The sequence below is a fragment of the Trichechus manatus genome, unplaced genomic scaffold, assembly GCF_000243295.1.
Source record: "Trichechus manatus latirostris isolate Lorelei unplaced genomic scaffold, TriManLat1.0 scaffold00102, whole genome shotgun sequence".
NCBI classification, from domain to species: Eukaryota; Metazoa; Chordata; class Mammalia; order Sirenia; family Trichechidae; genus Trichechus; species Trichechus manatus.
The window spans coordinates 8,573,992-8,588,214 of record NW_004444038.1 but is presented as its reverse complement, the minus strand read 5'-3'; positions in this window follow the sequence as shown (position 1 = coordinate 8,588,214).

The window sequence follows — 14,223 nt, the reverse complement described above, 5'->3', positions numbered from 1 at the left end:
TCTCATTTTCTTTTTGTTTTTTTATTTCCTCATTAACATAAACTCACTGCCCCTTAAGTTTCCTATCTAATCTTCACAGTTGCTGTTGTCAATCTGATCCTATATAGATAGGTCTTAAGAGAGCACTATGCTCAAGACAGACATTCTTTACTAGTTAAGCTAAACTATTGTTTGGTTTTAAGAAGATTTCAGGGAATATTTTTGGTTTAAGTTTTAAAGATTATGTCAGGGCAATAGTTTCAGTGGTTCATACAGCCTCCATGACTCCAGAAAACCTGGATTCCATGAGAATTTGAGAATCTGTTTTCCCCCTTTTGATCAGGATTCTTCTATAGACTCTGATGAAAATGTTCAGTAATGGTAGCTGGGCACCATCCAGTTCTGGTCTCATGGCAAAGTGGGCAGTTCATAGAGGCAATTAGCACACATTCTGTTTCCTCCTCCTCTTCCTGACTCTCCTTCTTCCTCTGTTGCTCCAGGCTAAATGCCCATCAATGGATGAATAGATAAACAAAATGTGGTACATACATACAATGGACTGCTACTCAACCACAAAGAGAAATGAAGTCTTCATACACGCTACAAAATGGATGGGGCTTGAAATCAGTATGCTGAGTGAAATAAGTCAATCATAAAAGACAAATATTGTATGACTTCACTTTAAAAGATAAGAGCAGGCAAATTTATACAGACCAAATTTATCAGTGGTTACCAGGGACAGGAGAGACGAGGAATGGGGTGGGGGATTATTGCTTACGGAGTCCCGGCTTTTGGTTTACGGTGATGGAAAAATCCCATTGATTAAGGGTAGGGTTTGCACAGCTGATTAAAGTAATTGCTATCAATAAGTTGTACACCTGTAAAAAGCTGAACTGGCAAAAGCTGTGTGCTAGATATATTTACAGCAACAACAAAAAAAGTAGCTGCTGAGGCTGCTTGTGTACAACCAAACGCCTCAGGGGATGTGGTTCCTTGGTTTGGAGGCTTAGGGTCATGGTTTCATGGGACATCCCAGTAAATTGGCCTCATATTGTGTTTAGTGCTTCTGTTCTACCTCCTAGCTCATTGTGTAGTGCTTGTGCTTTATTTTTTTGATAGAACTTATCACTTTCTAACATATTGTTGAGGATTGACTTGTGTCCCCAAAAAGACAATGTTGAAGTCCTGATGTCTGCACAGTAAACGTGAGCTTGTTGGGGGAAATGGGGCTTTTCTTTGCAGATGTTATCAGTTAAGTTAAGGAAGTCATACTGGAGGAGGGTAGGTCCTAATCTTAATCCCTTCTGAGAGGCATCTTATAAAAGAGAAAGTCAGACATGGAAACAGAGTCCCACACAGAAGAAAGACAGCATGGGAGTATCACTCTACAAGCCAAGGAATCCCAAGAAACTCCTAGGACTACAGAAGCTGAAAGAGACAAGGAAGGATCTTTGCCTAGACCCAACAGAGAGAGCATAGCCCTGCTGATGTGCTGATGCCCTGAATGCGTACTTCTAGTCTCCAACACTGAGAAAATACATTTCTATTCTTTAAAGCCACCCACTCTGTGGTATTTTTATATGAAAGCCCTAGGAAATTAAGACATTATGCCATTTACTTATTTATTATTTATTGTATGTCTCCCCCATGAGGATGTAAGCTCTACAAAAGCAGAGATTATTGTTTGTTTCCTTCGTGTTGAATTCCCAGTGCCTAGAACCATGCCTGGCACACAGTAAGTGCAAAAACGGCATGGGGACGACATCTGACCTCCTCTAACTTCACACGGGGGAAGAAGAATCAGGATTAACAGCCCAAGACTGATTCCTATGAGACAGAGCTCAGACATGCCTTTCTCTCTGCCACCTTTACCAATTCTGACACTATCCTTCCCTCCCATGGTACTCTCTACTTCTCTGCTGGGTTCGATAATTCACTGCAATGGCCACACAGAACTCAGAGACCATACTCACAATTATGGGGTTTATTAGGGAAGTAACAAGTTACAATTAGGGTTCAAGAACACTCAGGATACAGTTCTTCCATCAGGACAGCCTGTTCTCAGCCATGCCCGCTGGCACACGTCTCTGGCCCCTAACTTGTCCTTCTTCATTAGTCTTACCTTCTCTAACCTCACTTCTCCTTAATCAGTGCTCTCTGCATTGCAGACAGGGAGAAATTTGTACAACAAAATTTTGATCAATTTCTGCCCTGCTTAAAATACTTTCCTGACTCCTTGTCACCATGAGGAAAATCCCAAAGCCTTTGCATGTCATGCCCCATGACGTCCACCCCCAGCCCACATCTTCATCCTTGACTCTCTAGGCATCCTGAAACCAGGGGCAATCTTATTGATTTCCTTGGAGTTTTCTGAACACATGAGGTAATATACTTTAACTTCTGTATCTTCTTTGTGTGTGTTTTGTTCCATCCGCTTGGAATACTCATGCCCAATCGCACCAATTTCTAAACACCTGGAAAAATTTCTCCTCATACTTCAAGATCCAGCTTAAATGCTTTCTCTCCCATAAAACCCCCTTCGATCCATCTAAATGAATTCACATAACTCTATTTAGTACTCATCCATTGGGTTGCAATTATTTATTGATATGTCTGTTTTCCTTTTCAGACTTCAAGCTACTAGAAATCAGATTTTATGCCTCGTTCATGTTAATGCCCTTCTAGCTACACATGGAGCCTGGCAGAAAATCGATGCTCAATAAATATTTGTAAAATAAAAGAATGTACAAGTAAGAGGATGGCTAGATGAAGGGGTGTAAAACTTCGAAACCAATGGATAAATACACGATCTACCTCAGAAAAATCTACTTCACACGTGTTTCATCCTCTAATCATTTCTGTTTTCTGAACACCTGTCCGATATGTCCTCACAAGGAACTGCATGTGGACTTGCCTAACTAAATCAAAAGGGTTGACCAAGCGATTATGGCGTTATTAGGCAGAAATGATTTACCCTAGGCTCCTATCCTAAAAGACGAAAGTGAGAATATTAAATAAAAAATCAAGTTTCATTAAACAATGAAGAACAATTGCTTAGGTGGTAGAAAGTCATTAAAATGAATTTCAATCCTCCATTCTAATATATGGAGCCCTGGTGGCTCAGTGATTAAGAGCTCAGGCTGCTAACCAAAAGGTTGGCAGTTCGAATCCACCAGCTGCTCCTTGGAAACTCTATGGGGCAGTTCTACTCTGTCCTATAGGGTCACTATGAGTCAGAACTTGACGGTAATGGATTTTGGTTTTTTATTCTAGTATGTGGAAAAGACCCCTGTCTTTAGTTGAGTACAGATGTAGCCAAACCAAATCAGAAAATGACAGAGCTCTTCTTCAACACATTTCTCAAGTATTTTGTGTATGGAAGGGAGAGGTAAGGAATGTTCTCTGCTCCCCTCTTCTCAGCATTACCCTGCTTCCCCTAAGGGGCCTTTGTGTCATAACTACACTGTCTGCATGCAGAATGCTAACTCTGCTATCTTGGATTTTAATTATGGGATTATGAGATCATTCTTTCAAATTCCAGTCTGATTTTAAAATATGTATGCATGTGTATACATACATATAATATATATATGTTGTCATCAAGCCAACCACCAAACTAGACATTGCGTTTTGGAACTTCTTTCATTGATCTGGTTGACAGGTATATTTTGTTAGAAAAGCACCACAACTGTGCCTGCCTAGTCCCCAAAAGCCCATTTCAATGCTCCTCGTTTAACTGTAAACATGTCAGCAGGAAACCATGACCAAAGACAACAAGCAACAGTGATAATGTGAATGAATAACATAGATGTTGAGTTATTGTTATCCTTCCAGAAATCTTATGCTACTCCTTTCAAAAGGAAGAAGAAAAAAAAAATACGTGAAAAGTATGAAAGTGATATTAAGCAGATGTTAGACTGGAGTTGTCAATCTTGTCTAAGCAGGTGCTAATGTGTTATAATTATCCCTTCTGGCAGTTGATGTTTAGGATTTGGTTCCCACCTAGTCAATCACAGGTGTAATTGTTAAGCTACTTACATAGCTAATATGCTGGGTAATAACCAGATAGGATTTAATATTTGACATTTACCATCAATTACCTTTCTTCTGACATATATCTCCCCTACACTAATATCTGTAGATTGGGCACTCTCTCCTAACTTGGGGGTAAAACCAATAGAATTGTATGGCAAAAAAAAGGGAAAAAAGAAAGAAAGAACATCTCTGTGCATCTCCGTCACTTTATTATGCAAAGCTTGCCTTCCTGGCAAGGAACAATACCCTGGTTTCACTAGAATTTTTATTTGGATGCCTACTTTGCACATGCTAGAGGAATTACTTTCAAAGAATTTTGCTCTTACTTATGGTCAATTGTGGGGAAGAACAATCTTTATCAACAACAACCCCACCCCCCCGCCCCAAATGGAGAGGCTGGGGTATAGAAGATTTAACATGACTTGCCCAGGCTAAGAGGGTCAGTTACATGTTAATTTGAGAAGGGTACCAATCAATTTTCCTCTGAGCTAATGAGATTCCTCCCAAGGACAAGGGTTCCTATGTCATAGGCCTGGGTTTCAAACCACATTCTACCACTTTCTAGCAAATTCAGAAAATCACTTCAAGTGCCTGAGCTTCTATCTCTCTTTCTGTGAAATGGGGATGATAAGGCCCGCTGTAGAGGGCCACCGCGGGGAATAAACGGAACATCTCTTGTCACGTCTTAGCATTGTGCCTGACACAGAGAAAGGGCACAACTAATGTCAGTTACGGTTAGTTGTCGTAGCCAGCTGTGTGGTCTTAAAATTATGTGCTAAGCTGGCTGAAAGCCGCCTGAGCCTGGCACTTCAAGAGCATGATGACAAATGATTCCATAGAAGTCCAGCTCTGCCTCCCGGCTGAAAATGGCCCAAGGGCAGGGACCACTGTGGCCTCTGTGTCTCCCACAGTGCCAGGCATATAACGACTGTTTAATACATGCTTGATGAAGAGCCGTGACACGCAATTGTTGGCAATACCACTGATCACCTGTAGACGCGGGTGGCCACCACCAAGACATCAAAGCTCTCAAAATGCCTCCCAGAACTTGGGCTGCCCCCCCAGCTCGAGCTTGATTCCCAATATCACACACAACTCCATTTCCAGTCAAATGTCACCGATAACCACCATTTAAAATACTGAGAAAAAGTTCTCAGGGATGGAACCTGGCCATTCATTTCCCTTGCCTGTTTTTGCTGTTGTTAGCTGTCTTCGAGTGGGCCCCCGAATCACCCCAACCCTGTGCACAACGGAACACGAAACCGCCTGGCCCTGCACCACCCCCATGGTCGTTTGCACATCGGACCACTGTGACCTACAAGGTTTTCATCGGCTGACTGTCAGAAGAAGCTCCCCGGAAAGCTCCACTGAATCCTGTTCTGCATCCTAGTGACGCACAAGCCTCCACTGACAGATGGGCGGTAGCTGCGCGTCAGGTGCATCATCTGGGAATCAAACGGGGCTCTCCCGCGTGGAAGGGGACAATTCCACCAAGGAACCACCAACAGCTCCCTTCCTGGCTCTGAGTGCTCCAGTCGGGGCTGCTGCAATACACAGCTCCGGGGAGCACCAGTCACATAGGGGACAGAGAGCAGGTGCCCCCAGAAGGTCCTGCTGACAAAAAGTATTTAGACACATATTCCTTGGTGGATGTTCTCAAGGGCCCAGTTGAAGATGCCAGGGAATTTCTCTCAAAACTGTCTCTGAGGAGATGGCATATGTGTGTGTGTGTGTGTGTGTGTGTGTACCAAAAACCAAACCCATTGCCATCGAGTCAATTCCGACTCATAGTGACCCTATAAGACAGAGCAGAACTGCCCCATAGGATTTTCAAGGAGCAGCTGGTGGATTTAAACTGTTGACCTTTTGGTTAGCAGCCTGAGCTCTTCACCACTGCGCCACGAGAGCTCCAAGTATATACATATAAATATATACATATATATTATCCTAAAGACACACACACACTCTTTTCCTTGGCTTTCTAAGACTCAGCCAGTAAAATTTATGGCCTAAATTAAAACCTAAACTAGTTTCCTTTAAGATTTCCCCACCATTTCTGCTCTGTAAGATGGGAGTTCTCTATCTCTAACCTGGTAGGATGATTTAGTACCTCTGGAGGTGGCAGAGGAAGCTAACCCTCTGTCATGGTTTGAATTCTGTCCCCCCAAAAATGTGTGTATCAGTTTAGCTAGGCCATGATTCCTGGTACTGTGTGATTTTCCTGTATGTTGTAAATCCTGCCCCTATGATGTTAATGAGGGAGGATGGGTGGCAGCTGTGTTAGTAAGGCAGGACTGGTTCTACAAGACTGGATTGTGTCCTGAGGCAATCTCTTGAGATATAAAAGAAGTGAGCAGAGAGAAAGGGGGACCTCATACCATCAAGAAAGCAGTGCTGGGAGCAGAGCGCGTCCTTTGGACCGGGGTCCCTGCACAGAGAAGCTCCTAGTCTGGGGGAACACTGAAGAAAAGAAGGCCAACGGAGAGAAGAAGCCTTCCCCTGGAGCTGATGCCCTGAATTTGGACTTTTACCCTACTTTACTGTAAGGAAATAAACATCTCTTTATTAACACCATCCACTTGTGGTATTTCTCTTATGGCAGCACTAGATGACTAAGACACCCTCTCTCTCTGCAGCTTAGCTTCCTTGATGCCTGATGGGTTTCTGGTTTCAGGTGAATGGTATCAAGGGCAGAGCCACCGTAACCTTCTTCTCCCTTGGCCTCCTCTTCTCTCTTGATTTGATTTTGTCTTGAGGATCTACGCATCCTTCCCCATGTTGAAGCAAGGCCTGTCACATCTGTCGCATGGGGATGCGATATGTTTTCTGAGGATGAATTTACTGATGACTCCGAGGACTGTGCAACTTCCCAACATTTCCACTGTGTTTGTATATATGTCAGGAGAGAGGGGTGAATAATGAATTTTTTTCTTTCTTTTAAATAATTTAACAGAAAATGAACATTCAGTCAGGAACATTCCCTTAATTAGAAAAACATAATTGAACTTTTCTCAGACGTACTCGCAATAAACCAACTAGTAAGATGTATTTACACCAGTGACTACCACATTACTCTCTTGAAAGCAGTATTTTTACAAGTTATTAAATGCTCCTCATTCCTTACAGAAGAAACGGTCTTGTTTCAAGGGGATTCTGCTTAAAGTTTAAATTGGAAAAGATGGGGATCTGACAGCCAAGTAGTATTAAGACTTCAAAGCAAAGCAAATGAAGCTGGACCCAGTCATTTTGCAATAAAATGTGAAGTCGTGTAATAGTGCCCTTTTAAGCCACTTGGGACTTTCAAGACTTCAAATAAAATGCTATTAGCACAGACAGATAAACAATCTAAGCCGCTATTTGCCTGGGGTGATACCCTTGTGATTTACAAAGGGCAAAGAAAATACAGCAGCCTAGGTGCTCAGGAAGAAAGATACCAATACTAGTAATCTTTCCATGATGATGGCAGGTCTTTGATTATATACCTGCTGAACATCTCATTCATGTGTCAACAATTTTATGGATGATGGCTACTCCAAAGCCAACTCTTGTTTTTAATGTAGCGCATAAACAAATCTAAATGTGAGAATTTACTCATAGTGTTAGCCAAGCAAGAATAAAGTACCATTTTGATTCTGCTTCTGCTTTAATTTGTAAGTGACATCGCCAATGGTGACATTAGCTTAGAGCCATAAACACTCTGCTCTCGTTCTAAACCCGCTGCTTGATTTTGCTGGAAATAAATGAAGATGTCTGCCCCCAGGGAATTGCCTCTCAGTTTAAGAGCTGCATGGCCCGATGGCACGTTGGTAATCACAGCCGCAAAAATGTTAAAAGTAAATAAATAAAAATAAACAGGAGCGGGTTTTAATCTTTGTGGGCAACAACCCACAGAACCTACTGGCTTCATTGCTCTTCAGGCCGAGAGATCTGTTCCGGGAAACTTCATGTTGTATTAGGAGCAAGAGTTGCAATCAAAGTCTCCATAGCTCCCTTCGTCTTGGCACCCTCCTCTCCAAATATTTCCCTGCTGCCCCCACTCCCACCTCTCCCAAAGCCATTCCACGTGGCCCTGAGGAAGAAACGCCAATCCAAATTAACCTTTGTGGCCAAGAGAGACCAGGCTAGGAGTCCAAACAAAAACCTGGATGGCAGTTTCAGTTTTAATAACAACAGTATAGCGAGTCAGTGACTGATGCATGTTCCATTTCTCCAGCTGGCACGGACTTGCAGGGCACACTGGCGTATTTTCCTAAGCACGCTATTCGTCTGTCTCCCTGTCTGCCTGGGCCACCATTATACCTCAGGCAGCCAGAATAAAATATGCCAAATAATCCTGGCAGAGGTACAGACAGTTGATGAATTTAACTTCTCTACACATAATAAGCTGGGGTGATGCGGTGAGGGTTATTTAGAAGATTTTGTTGTTCTAACCGGTGAATTTTTTTCCATGCTTTAACCTGAGAGATAGAAGGGGCCCCTCAAAACACAAGCCAAGTCACCCGTTGGCAAAATGCAGGGGCCTTTCTATTTCTAAATCGATTTGACGCTTTCCTCAAGTCTAAGAAGTAGAACCTAGGTTCACTGTGAACACCCAAATAATCAATAGATGGAGAAAAATAAAATGCAGTGAGAGTAACTATTTAGGATTAAGCCAGTAAGGCTATTGTCCCTTTAAATAGGAAAAAAAAAAGGGGGAGAAATATTCTGCAAGTTCCACACACACACACACACAAAATGTCATATTTGTATAGACCCCAAATCCCCTCTGTTCAAACAGGGTGATTAATATCAGCTCCTGTAGGAAATTAAATTCGGGGAAGAAGAGTAATATGCAGATATGCAGATTTCTGGGCAGAATGGCCATCTCTGGGTAAGGGAGCGGCTGATTAATCTGCATCCCCGGAATACAAAATGAAGCTCCGGGCTCTCCTGGGCAAGCACCAGAAATGACTTTCCCCTCCTGCGTACGGGGGGAGAAAGGGGCCAAACACAAACAACAGAGCAGGGTCTTTGGACCACGTGTGGCCTGGCTACAAACCGTGAGGCTCTTGATTTTAAGCACCCCCTCACGTTTGCAAAATACACAACTGCTTCATTTTAGGCCTCTCTTAGCTGGGTCTTTAGAAAGGTCTCCCCTCCTCGTTTCTAAAATCACGTAAGATCTGTTAGTCATCCCTGGTTTATTAACATTAATGCTCACCTTTAATCCCGCCATCCCCCAACCCCCACAAAGGCATCTGCTAAAAGGTGTATCGTTCCCTCACGTCAGCTTCAACTTGAGCTCACGGAGAAACAGAACGGGACTCCGGGTACCAACATTCCCCTGAGCCTGGATGCAGCGAGGAAACCTCCAAGCATTCTCCGCTCCCCACCCCCCCGCCCCCGAAAGACTAAATGGAGTAGACTTTTTTTAAGTGTATCAGAAACTTAATTTGCAAATGTAAATGAGTTCCATCAAAATCCAACCCTCTTCATCATTTCAAAATGTGAATATGGTTATAGTCTACCTGGTCTGGAATAAATACAAGATTCTTGAATATTGAATAATGATATTTATTTTGGGAGGAAAAAATATTTACAGCAAGATGCAAAATGTCATTTTCAGAGGGATTTTTTTTTTTTCTTTTGTCATTTCTGGAAACCCAAGCCTGTTATTCAGAACCATTCAAGGTGTCTCCAATAATTGTATAGAAGTAGGCATTATGCTATATTATTAAAGCTGTAATTTCCTGCTGAATCCGTCTGGATGTTTCTTTTTATCACTTGGCAATTTCTATCTAGTTATAGCATAATTAAGTTTCCTGACCCCTGCTCACTCTCTTAACAGGGCGTTTAGAAATATACCAGAATTGCAGATCTTCAGGCTGATGTCCCCTCTCACCACACGGTAATGGAATAAAATTATTAATCCAGTAATTGTACAGAACACATTACTTTGCATTGAATGTTCCTATTTCTCATTTTCTGTTCGTGACAATCAGCCAGAGTTACAAATCATTTCTGCGGGGAGCAGGGCCCTTGAGAAACCCTCCCATTCACTCTCCTGGAGCTACCTGTACAACTGTGATTATTCAAAGTCTAATACAGTGCTAGGCTCAAGCCAACCAAAAAAAAAGTTAATAAAATGGACGAAGGAACAAGATATTTTCCCGCCTGCTGCTTAGGTGCCAAAATTAGAAAACTACCACCAAATGATAAGGTGTGCATCTCAGTGGTAACTAGAAATGGGCTTAGGGAGTCCATGGAGCATCTGTGAGGTATCAGGCAGGCCAACGGGCGTGCCATACGCATGCCGGGTATTTGGAAGGCACGGCCGTTCCTCCTGCAACTCCATTCTCCAGAAATAAGGCGGTGGGGGGGGGGGGCTGCTTTGGTTTCACCATGCAAGTCCCTGTGTTGTAACAGCTCTGTTATCACCACAGAGTGCCAAAAGCAGGGTGAGGGCCTAGTGAGGGATGCCACCCAGAACCACGTCCAAACACCCATCGGAACTCCCCAAAACATGCACAACTCACGTTCCATAGATTCCCCGTCCCTCATCTCACTAGGTAGTCCCTGTATCCTGGAAGAAAAATACCTAAAAATAGCTTAAATCTAGAGGGTTATTGGACAGTCCTCAGACTGAATCCTCGATATGCACTTGAGCTGAAGGGCTGAGCTTGAGGGAAGTCACTGGAGCAAGAAGCAGGGCTGCTTTGCTTGTTTAATAAAAACCTCATTGAAAGCCTGATCAAATGGAGGATAAATGGCTAAACAAAATCACCACCTTCATAAAAATCGTAGAGATTCGATTCTGAAGCAATAACTGGTTTCCAAGCAAAATAGCAAAATGATATTTGGCTGTGAATGTTTATGTGTAAAATGTGTAAATCTAGCTATAAATCTACATGATAAAAATTTGATATGCAGGGCATGTGAGTCTGTGTGTTGTATATTACGGTTAATGTATATACTGGGAATGTATTTTGTCTCATACGCTCTAGGGTGTCCTTGGCCCTTCTGTGAGTTCCTTTATCCAGGGGTAAACTTTAATGCTAGAGCACATCACTTACCTGAGTGTCTCCAGGACAGACTGACAGGTTTGCAAACTAACCCTTGTACCTTCCTTTCAAATCTGTAGGCAGGAACGCGTAACATTTTCATTCTGCTAATAAATAGTATCAGATAATAGAAACGCTGTCGTGAAGTCCATTAGACAACAGGTCAGTTTGCAGCCATATACTGAAATAGTTGTTCATATGCTACAAAAACAGCTCTGATTTTATTGCCATTGAATCAGTCACTATGGAAGGGTAACTACGGAAGTCACTGGCAAGACTTTGCAGCAATGGATATTAACGTCAGTGCAGTCATATGCCAGCTATGTTGGTTTAAATCAATGGTTCTCAACTACAGCAGATTCTGTACCCCCGCCGCAAGGAGGTATTAGCAACATCTGGAGACACTTTCGGGTTGTCATATGAGGGTGGGGTGGGTTTACTAGTAAATAAAGACCAGGGATATTGCTAAACCTCCTGCAATGCCCAGGGCAGCCCCTATGCCCCCTCTCCAGACAAAGAATTATCCAACCCAAATTTTCAGTAACACCGACGTTGAGGAACCCTGGTTGAAAGGACAAAAATTAGTTACAAAGAAAAAAATCCCAACCTGAGAGCCTTTTGTACCTTTCAACACCAGGTATAACTGAAGCATGAAACAGTTTATTCTCCCAACATCCCAGCTCCTGAAATTTCAACATTACCAAAGGGAAAAGCAGAATATAATAAACTATGATTTTTTTTTCTTTCTGAGCTAAAAGATAACCTGCCAAGGGAAATGAATGAGATTCAAAGGGTTTCTTTTTTCTCCACCCCTAATTTTACTTAGAAAAGTGAAAACAAGGTCAAAGACCAAGTTGTTCGTTCTGGGCAAGTGAATGTAACTTCAGAATTTTTCATCTGTGTTCTCTGTCATCCTGCCCATCCGCTGAGATGTATAAGATGTGTGCATTATGGAAGTGGTGTGAAATAAATATATCTGGGCGGTGGTGGCCGTTGTTCACGTGCGTAGAGAAGTTAGAGGCTAGAAGCTATGAGATTCAACATGTGAGTGTGTACAGGGAAACAGGACTGCATTTCTTTTTTCTTTCGTTTTTTTCAACCGAGCCTCTGGACCCAGAGAAATACATGAGTAGAGGCAATTTAATAACCCATTCAGCTACATCCGTTCTTTTAATTCTTAATTTTTCAAAGCAAAGTAAATTTTGACTCGCTTTTGTTTTATTGTAAGCCTGCAAATGCACCCTGTGAGAAGTCACACACGGGAACTATTGGGTTGCTTTTCGCTGCCTTTATTTCAAAATTCAGCAGGGAAAACGACATTCACAGAGCTTCCTTCTGCAGGCTCTGAATCAGCTACTAATAAACACACATTTGCAGGGAGAAGGCATTATGGGAGGAACTATCACTTAACTTGCTATTGTTTCATTGATAAAAATGATCTTGGAAGCAGAAGAATATATTAACTATTCCTTTGGTTTTCCATCGAGAAGGCTGAAAGACATTTCTAAAATAGATCTATTTTCTTTTTATTCTACAGAATAATGCATGAATGATTATAACATATGCTCTATCTCCCGTTTTTTTTTCCAACCAGTGGAAAAGTGCCTGACACAGTAATCACAACTTGTTGGGTTTTTCAATCTGATGCCATCCCATTTTATCATGGTAGTTAAACGTCCATTCTTGTTCCGTGTGATAAATGTTATGGCCATTTAACAGTAACGAAAAAGAGAGACATGTTAAACCAAATATTGCTTCAGATTGTGTCTTTTATTCTCCTTTATCATCATATCTTAATTTATAGTATAATCATCATTATCACAACTGTCAGCCTCATTTAACCTTCCCTGATCTCCCATGATTCTTTGCTGTCAGGTCTGATTGCCTGCCTTCTGCTGACTGACTGATAATGGCTGACTGATTAGCCCTCCCCAAGAAGAAGACAATGATATATAGAACAGTGCAGCTTGCTCTATATATTAATGAGGAGCTGGCAAAGCTTTGATAAGGCTGTGAAATAATCCATCAGCGAGAGAAGGAGCTTGTAAAACTGGAGGAACATTTCATGGGAAAAACACCTGGGAAGGATGTAATGACCCAGCAGCTAAATGCCTCTCAGCTGTCCTCCTTCTGATGTAATTAACATCAGATAGCAGGCGTATGGATAACCTAAGAAGTTTATCAATCCCCGAATCCAGCTACAGTCTCTCCATTTTGCACCTACGGGGGCTCGTGGTCTTTTACAACATATTTAGCAAGCCAGCAATTAATAGCTCATTTTCTTCGGCATTAGGAACTGTTTATCTTCTAAACTAGCTCTTATCAGGGGCTGTTACCTATGAAAGGCAAGAGTCATTGGCGCTTTTTTGTGTTCTAGTTGTTATACTTACTCAGCAGAGACCTGCTTCACCATTAGATACAAAGCTTCTGATGGCTACTTGAGTTTGAATGCACTGTTATTACAGGTATTATATGAAATTGCCTGTGTTATGTGAAGGGGATTATAGAGGTTCTGGATCAATAACTTCAGTGGATGTTGGGAGTGATTACAGTGCTCTGTCAATTTCTCCCATTTGGTTGTCAGTACTGATTTACAACACACCACCTCTTTTATTCACATCAAATCACTCATTTCATTGGTAAATTCTATATATCTCAATTTACTCTAAGTAGCTGATTTGTGTAAAATAAAATGACTTCCTCTTCCGTGTGTGCAACAGACATACTCCTATATAGTAATAAAAAGTGTAAACATGAAGGAAACTCTTTGTCCTTTTCCATGCAGTGCCGAGGCTGCCAGCTACAGAAAATAGCTATAGTTGAAATATCTCCATCACTGAGGCTTTGTTTAAAATATCTAGCCTCTTTGTCTTTTTTTTTTTTTAATTATATTTTAATTATGGCAAGAAACAGCGGATCTCTTCAATCTCTTCAAGTGCAGATGTACAGACTCACAAAGCAGGTATGTCTTCCTGTATCCAGCTCAGTTCTCATGCTCAGAGTTTGGCTATGCAAACAGGAGCATATACGTGGCTGGTCAGACACAGTCCCTGCCTTTAAAACTTCAAGACCACAAATGACGTCTTAGAACATTGACCTTAAACTGATCAAAAGGCTCATCATGTTCGGAGCAAATTGCCTGAACCTTTTTTTTTTTTTTTTTTTTTTT